Source organism: Archocentrus centrarchus, chromosome 18 (genome assembly GCF_007364275.1).
Source record: "Archocentrus centrarchus isolate MPI-CPG fArcCen1 chromosome 18, fArcCen1, whole genome shotgun sequence".
Lineage (NCBI taxonomy): Eukaryota > Metazoa > Chordata > Actinopteri > Cichliformes > Cichlidae > Archocentrus > Archocentrus centrarchus.
Window position 1 is genome coordinate 10,616,478 of NC_044363.1, and position 8,123 is coordinate 10,624,600.

Sequence of the window (8,123 nt, forward strand, 5' to 3'; positions counted from 1 at the left end):
TAAAGCTTTCTGATTGGTCAAATTATATCCTATACTAAGGGGACAAAGAAGAAACACAATACTGAACATAATGCTCTGGAAAAAACAATTTATGATCTTGAAAAAAACATACCAAAATGCCCCAACTAAGGACATGTATAGAGAATTGATGAATCAACTGGTGAATAACATTATGAATATATATCAGACTGTATTTGTGTTTAGCGATAACTAATTGCAAAGCTTATGTGTTCTTGACTGCTCTGTGTTGATAAACTGTTAGCCCTGGGGTTTTCTGTCATGTTCATGCTCGCTATGTTAGTTCTAGTTGCATAATACTATCACCTGGTCCGTATATTAGTAGTTCGATGTGATTATTATTTGGCTCTCTCTGTACCCCATGTAAACATTAGGTTCACACAGGTTCACTCATTAATCAGGGTAATTAGCCAGGCGGACATAACTCCCAGCATGGCTGTAAGCAGCCATGTTTGTCCTTTCTTTACAGACCAGCAGAGGGTGCTCTTTCATTCCTGTGGGAAATGTATACACTGTTCATTGTGAATGCTGGTATAAGCCCGTTTCACATGAAGTCACAACTTCCGCTCGGCCTTGACGCAGGGTATCTTTACTTCCGGAGAATGGAGTTCATACAGTCAAATACATCTGTCACAAATGGGCTGGCCGTGTCATGTGTGAGTGGTGTGGCGAGCAGGGTGGACCCAAATTCAGAACTCCAGGGGCAAAACTGAACTTAAAAGGTGACTTTATTGTAGATAAAGTGAAATAAAATGCAGATCAATGGCACTGAAACAAAAACAAAGCACAACAGTCCACATAGGGGGCCAAAAAAGAAAACAAAAAGCAGCAGCACAAAGCTGGGCAAAAGTCCATAACCCCAAAATATCAGGGATGAAGCAGTGCAAGGGCTAAACAGTTCAGGAGGGCCAAGGCCAAGGAGCAGAAGAAAAATCCCAGCGGCAGCAATGAGACAGGACAGGGGGCCGGCCGCCATCCAAGCAGGGGCGACGAGGCAAGACAAGGGGCTAATGAAGGAGGCAGTGGCACACCTCCAGGCGAGGCTTGACCTGAACTAGATCCTTGGGATGCTCAGACTGAGCGGATGCCTCAGGACCCTCGGGCTCTGGACAAGGCGCGGGACGGGGCTCAGACTGAGCAGATGCCGCAGGACCCTCGGGTTCCGGACGAGGCGCAGGACTGGGCTTGGACTGAGCGGGATCCTCCGGCATGGGCTCGGGTTCTGGGCACTCACGCTGAGCGGGACGCTCCCATCACTCGGAGTCTGGCTGAGTGGGACCCCCGGGACGCTTGGGCTGAGCGGGATCCTTGGGACACTCAGGACGCTTGGACTGAGCGGGACCCTCAAACTGAGTGGGACCCTCCGGATGCACGGGCACTGGATGTGCAGACTGGGGCTGCGTTGCAGGGCGCGCAGCCATCTCCACCAACAACTGGGGCTGTGTTGGGAATTATTCGGGTGAGTCTGATGGTGGTGGCAAAGACAGATGAAGTGCAGGCGGCTGACTTCACCCGAGGTATAGGTATGGGTGCAAGGATGGGCGAGCGGTGACGCTGAGGTCCCTTTCCCCAGCTGGGACCCCCCCAAGGTGAGGCAGGATCCATGGAATGCCGACTCATCCTCCAGATCAAACCATGGTTTGTCCCACTCTAAAGCTCACAGGTAAATGCTCACAGCTCACTGACACTCGAGCCAGATTGAGTCTGCTGGGTCCATTGTATGGTCGCATCCTTATGTCATGTGTGAGTGGTGTGGGCGAGCAGGGTGGACCCAAATGCAGAACTCCAGAGGCAAAACTGAACTTAAAAGGTGACTTTATTGTAGATAAAGTGAAATAAAATGCAGATGAATGGCACTGAAACAAAAACTCAAACTGAATGGATGACAGGCCAAAACCACACCTTCATGACGGAGGACTCGACAAGGAACAGAGCAATCACAGGGGCTTAAATACACACAGGAGGTAATGTTGGGAAACAAAAAACAGCTGGGAAACACAAGGCACAGGTGAACAGAATCTAACAAATTTAACAGGGAAGCAAAACTAAACATGACACACAGGGAGCACTGGACTGTCAAATTAAGACAGGAAGTAAACAAAGACACAAATGCAGACTAAGCACAACATGAGGAAATAACAAGAGGCCAATAACTAATAAACGCTGAACACCGAGATGTGGAAAGACAAGAAAAATTCAAACAAATTCTGGATACTTTTCTACAATGGTTTTTTTCCCATTTAGCCCAAATCTTTTTAAATTTTACAAGCTGCAATCTACCTGAAAAAGTAATTTTTTCCATCCTATATAATTGTTAACGTGTTCAATTAATTGTGAAGGAAGACACCTGAAACACTTCAATTAAAAATGTACGACATTTAATATATTAAAGAATCATAAGTTATCACACATGCATGTGAGGGACTCAGGAAAAGAGACAGCCTTGTGTGTGCTCTGTCTCTCTCCCTTCCTGAGCCCGTGTTCTTCACTAACCATAACACTTTTATACTGCCACTATCTACACGTAAACAGAATCTGGGTGCTACGAGTCGGCCTTCGTCATTTGGTCTTGTCCAAGCTGGTTTTTCATGATCCAGATTCCTCTCATCAGCGATAAAGCCATAAAGCCCATCTTCTTCCCTGATGTTCTAATTAGTCATATAGAGCAATCTTGTCCAGATTAATAACAGAACTTGATGATGTTGGTGATGTTTTAATTGTACATACTGTGGCCAAACCTCAAAGATAAGATGCACTGAGACTGAGAAGTTAGTCTGGCACTTTCTAATGCTTAATGTATCTATTTATTTATTAAATTGTCTGTTGTTTGCTTCAGCCACTCTTTATTAATTAATTTCCTGGAGTTTACTTTTAAACATTTGTCCATTTGTAATTTTATTCTTTGGGTAAAAAATAAAACCCCAACAACTCCTTCCTTTGACACCTTATACCAAAAAGGTGTCAAAATACACCACCATGGTTATTAACCTATTGGTCAAAACTTAATGAACAATAATGGCATGATTATAATATATTTTAAAGTACAATAAGTCATTGCAAAGCAGACTTGCTCTCAAATTGCTCTCTCTGTGAGCCACTGAGTTCTTATCTGTGTAAGGTCATACACACACACACAGGGGACGCAGCTATATAATTTCTGAGGTGTATGCGGACACATTTTACACACACACACAAACACACCTAAGGTTTGCTGTGTTCATGTGTGCAGATCTCACTTATTCATGGACTTCTAAAATATAAGACCTAAATTAATGGCTTTTATTTTCCATCCATCCATTTTTTTCTGCTTATCCGGAGTCTGGGATAAGTATGGAGATCCTACTTAGGCTTTCATTTTATGTCACATATTACAGCAGATGATCAGCTCAATCATAAACAAAAAAAACACAGAACAACGGTTCAAATAAAAAAAGCTGCGAGCGAGCGCATTCTCGAAAGCATGTGCTGGAGTACCTTTTGTGTGTGTGTTAGTGTGTGTATATGCCCTTTATGTTGTTCTGTGTGCATCTGTGCTGTATGTTAGTGTGGTAAAATGCAGTATTGAAAGCGATATAAACATATTGCTGAGTGCAGAAAGAAAAAAGATGTGAAAAAAGTGACCTAAGTGACATAAGACGGTGCAAACACCAAAATAACTGTACAACGATAGGGAAAAAACAAAACAAAACAAAACAAAACAAAACGATCACAGCACAACGCTAATTAATCTGGCATTAATTATCCTATTTAGACAATTGAGTATACATTTCGAATACTGCAGAGAAAATAGAAAAAAAATCTCAGAAAAAAGCATTAATGTGGACACAGATCATCTGATAGATCAGTAGACCCATGGCGTGGAATTCTGGTTGTGGTAAAGCTGTCTGTTTATATATAGTTTATCCACAGCAATCACAGCCCGGGATTGGAAACAGGACCTTGCGTCACTACAGGATCTCTTTGGAAACTGATCATTGACACTGAAGTCTGTTCCTCTCAGCTCCCGGCCGTAGCTCTTCACCAGCTATTTTTGTTTATAGTGTTCAAATTTGGCTACGATCGGTCTGGGTCTGCGTGTTCCGGGTTGCTTTCCTCCCAGGCGGTGGACTCTATGGAAGGCGATGCTGTTCATGGTGTCCTCCAGGAGCTTCAGGTGGGTTTTGATAAACTCTTTTACTGTATTCTCTTGGTCCTCCTCTACCTGGGATGCCTGAAAACACAAGGTTTTCCCCCATGCTGCGGGCTTGAAGCTCGATAACAGATTCTTTAATTTTCTTATTTTCTTCTGAGAGGCGGGTCATTTCCTCGGTGAGGGAATTCACCGACTCCTTCAGGACAGTGTTTGCAACAGCAAGTCTGCTGCTGGCTGAACTCGACAGACTCCCGCAAGGCCTGAAACTCCTTGTGGAGAATTTCAACAGGGCCAAGCAGGCGTCAAAGCTTGACAGCTTGGTGTTTATGGACTCCAAAATGCCCACAATATTGGTGGTAGGTGGAGGATGCCGTCTCGGGGAATCTTGGGGCGGCTTCTTTTTGTGAACAGAGTTCCTTTGCTGGTGGAGGGAGTCGGCATCTTGTCAGTTTTCCCCATGACGACTCGCTCAAAACGCCGGTCGATGTAAAGCAACAAACCATCCTCCAGATTGCTGAAGATGATTTAAGTTAAGTTATAGTCTCGCCGCCATCACTTTCTCACTTTTACTCTCACCAACACAGTCACAACATTTAGACTATTCATCAATTTCCTGACATGAATTCCTCCTCCCTGATTTCCTCATGTCAACATGATTTTTCACCACCTGGTCTCATATCTGCTGATTTGTGTGTCTGTGTACAAGAAGTGAAGATTTTCCACTTTATGAGGCTCACAAGGCCTCATTTGACTCTTTTTCTACACAAACTGGACTGACTGACTGCTGCAGACTACTTTTTATGCAGCTTTGCATGCTGGATATTTCAAGAGATACACAACCAGAGAACAATAGAATAGAATAGAACAGAATGCCTTTATTGTCATTATACAGGATGTACAATGAGATTGTACAATGACAAACACACACAAATAAAACTTCTCTGAATCAAAACATGAAAATTCAAAATTCAAAAACCAGGTTTCATAAAGAGAAGAAATAAAATCCTGTCAGTTCAGAAGATCAAACAAACTCCACACAGCAGGTTTACATGAAACAACTCTTCAGACTGACCCTCTATAAAATCTATTTATTAGAAAATAACAAAGAAGCTTCACAAACTTTTTCAAATATTATTTGTTGGTCTTTCAGTTGTTGTGTTATTTTTTTCTAGAGGAAGGATCAAAATCATTTTTTATCCAGTGTGTAACATTTGATCTGTGAGGATATTTTCAAAACATTGCTGTTATCTTTTGCTCATTTAAAAAGCTGAGGTTCATTATTGTTTGCTCACTTTGATTGTAATTATTTCCTTCTTTGTACAAACTAGAAACACTTTGTGTGCAGCAGAATTTCTTTGAGATAAATTTCTCACGTCACTCTGACCTCTTCCCAAAATATTTGAATCTTTGTGCCAAACACAGAGAAACAGTGTTCCTGTGATTTGACAACATTTAAGATAAATGGAAACACAATTTTAGATTTCTGTGTTCAAACAAACTCAGTCATTAAGTGGACAACAAACAATAAGATGTCAAAGTAGCAGCCATAAAGTGTGACTGACAGGTGATCTCTGTGCAGAGAAGAAACAGCTCAACAATGATGGAGACCAAAGAAACTGAAACACACATTTTAACCAACTGTCCCTCAATGACTTCTGACTATTTCAGCTTAATCAACTCTGCAGATACTCCATCAGCGTCAACAAGCCGAAGCCCAGCATAGAGCGGCTGAGTGAATGTGGTCTGGACTCTGTGGAGGAGAGTCATGGTTTCAGAGACGCTGTAGAAAGACAGAATACCTGCTCTGTGATCCAGGTACACTCCTACTCTGGAGGACCGAGGACCTGAGAGGTCAGTTTGGACACTGTCGTACCAGAATGTACACAATGTACTGTTTGTCTCACAACGTAATGCCCAAGAGTCATCATTGAATCCAAATCTACATGTCTTCCCTGCTCTGCTGATATTCTTGTATGCAACTGCTACAAAAACTCCTCTCCCTCTCCACTCCACCTCCCAGTAACAACGTCCAGTCAGACTCTCTCTACTCAGGACCTGATAACATCCTGTGAATCTGTCTGAATGATAAGACTGTAGTAAATCCATTCTTGTTACTTTTCTGTTTCCCTCAGATAATAAGAGATGTGTGTGGGCTGTGTTTGGATCCAGTGTGATTTCTTGTGAATATTTTAAGAATCCAGCTCTGGTCTTTGGCTCTGATGGTGACAGTAAAACATCCTCTTCAGTGACTGTCAGTGAGATGTTTGTCCATTCCTCTCTCAGGATGTCCTGTAGTTTATCTCTGGTCTCTGACACAGCTGCTGTCACATCCTCAAAGTAGCTCAGATGATCAGTATTGATGCTGGATGAGTGTGTAGACTCACTGAGTGCTGACAGTGAGGGGTAGTTGTGTAGAAACTGGTTGTGATCCTCTGTGTGTGAGAGCTGCTCCAGCTCGGCGTCTTTCCTCTTCAGCTCAGCGATCTCCTGCTCCAGCTTCTCCTGAAGCTCTTTGACTCGACTCACTTCAGTTTCCTGCTGGGATCTGACCTGCTGCTTCACATCAGAGCTTCTTTTCTGGATCAGACGGATCAACTCAGTATAGATCTCCTCACTGTCCTCCACTGCTTTATCAGCGGAGCCATTGATGGCCTCCACCTCCTGTTGAAGCAGCTTCGCATCTTTCTCTCGGTCCTGGATGCCCTGCTTTATGTTTAGTCGTCTCACCTCGAGCTCCTTCTGCTTCTCAGTCCTTTCTGCTGCAGCTGGGACTGTTTCATGGCCTTTATGTTCATCCATTGTGCAGAGATAACAGATACTCTGCTGATCAGTACGACAGAAAATCTTCATCACCTCATCATGACGAGAGCAGATGTTCTCCTGGAGCTTCTTGGAGGGGGCCACCAGCTTGTGTTTCTTCAATGGAGCTGCATCATAGTGAGGTTGGAGGTGTTTCTCACAGTAAGAGGCCAGACAGAATAAACAGGACTTGGTGGCTTTCAGCTTCCTCCCAGTGCAGACATCACAGGCCACATCTTCAGGTCCAGCATAGCAGTGATCAGCTGGAGCAGCTTGGAGTCCAGTCTTCTTCAGCTGCTCCAATAAGACCATTAATATGATGTTTTTTACCAGGATAGGCCTCGGTGTGAATGTTAGCCTGCACTGAGGCAGCTGTGGCTTTCCTTACTATCCTCTTCATCAAAGTGGCTGTTAATACAGTTCATGCAGTAACTGTGTCCACAGGGAATAGTCACCGGATCCTTCAGTAGATCCAAACAGATGGAACAAGACAAGGTTTCTTGGTCCAGCTGAACTCCTTTCTGCCGCCATTTCTCCTCTCAGTGTCAGTGACTGTGTGAGTTTCACTTCCTCATAACTGAAACTAGTCTGAGCTCTGATCTCAACAACATGTGTGTGTGTGAATGGAGCCTGTAAGCTCTGACACGTCACCACATGTTGGTTACACCCATCTTCAAACTGCAGATCTGAATGGGAGGGAACGAGGAAACAGAGAGGAGGTGAAGAGGGAGGAGTTATCAGGCTGTGTTTCATTCCAGGAAGAGGAGTGGTCAGACTCTATTTGACACATTCTTTTATAGAGTACATTAAAACAGTGTTGTTTCACCTCAGTTATTAGGTGGTAGATTATGATCAATCATCATTTAATCAACTGAAAATCCATCACTAAAACCAATCAGAAAAGGCTCTGTGAAAAAAGTATTGTCATGTTACTGCTGTGGCAGGCAGGTAGAGGACTCCAATGTGGGACTCAAAGGCGAGTGCTGAATTTAAACTCAAGTTGCCAGCAGCACAAGATACTAACTTGCTTTATACTTCACTTGACTTGAGCATGACCCAGGATCATCACAAGTACAGGTGCTGGTCATAAAATTAGAATATCATGAAAAAGTTGATTTATTTCAGTTGTTCCATTCAAAAAGTGAAACTTGCATATATATTCATTCATTACACA

The 8,123-nt window shown here is 43.2% G+C and overlaps 1 pseudogene; it reads right to left on the reverse strand.

Annotated features, from left to right (window-relative positions):
• Window positions 1-5,809: 5,809 nt before the first annotated feature.
• LOC115796994 (tripartite motif-containing protein 16-like) lies at window positions 5,810-7,702 on the reverse strand (annotated as a pseudogene).
• Window positions 7,703-8,123: the final 421 nt, after the last annotated feature.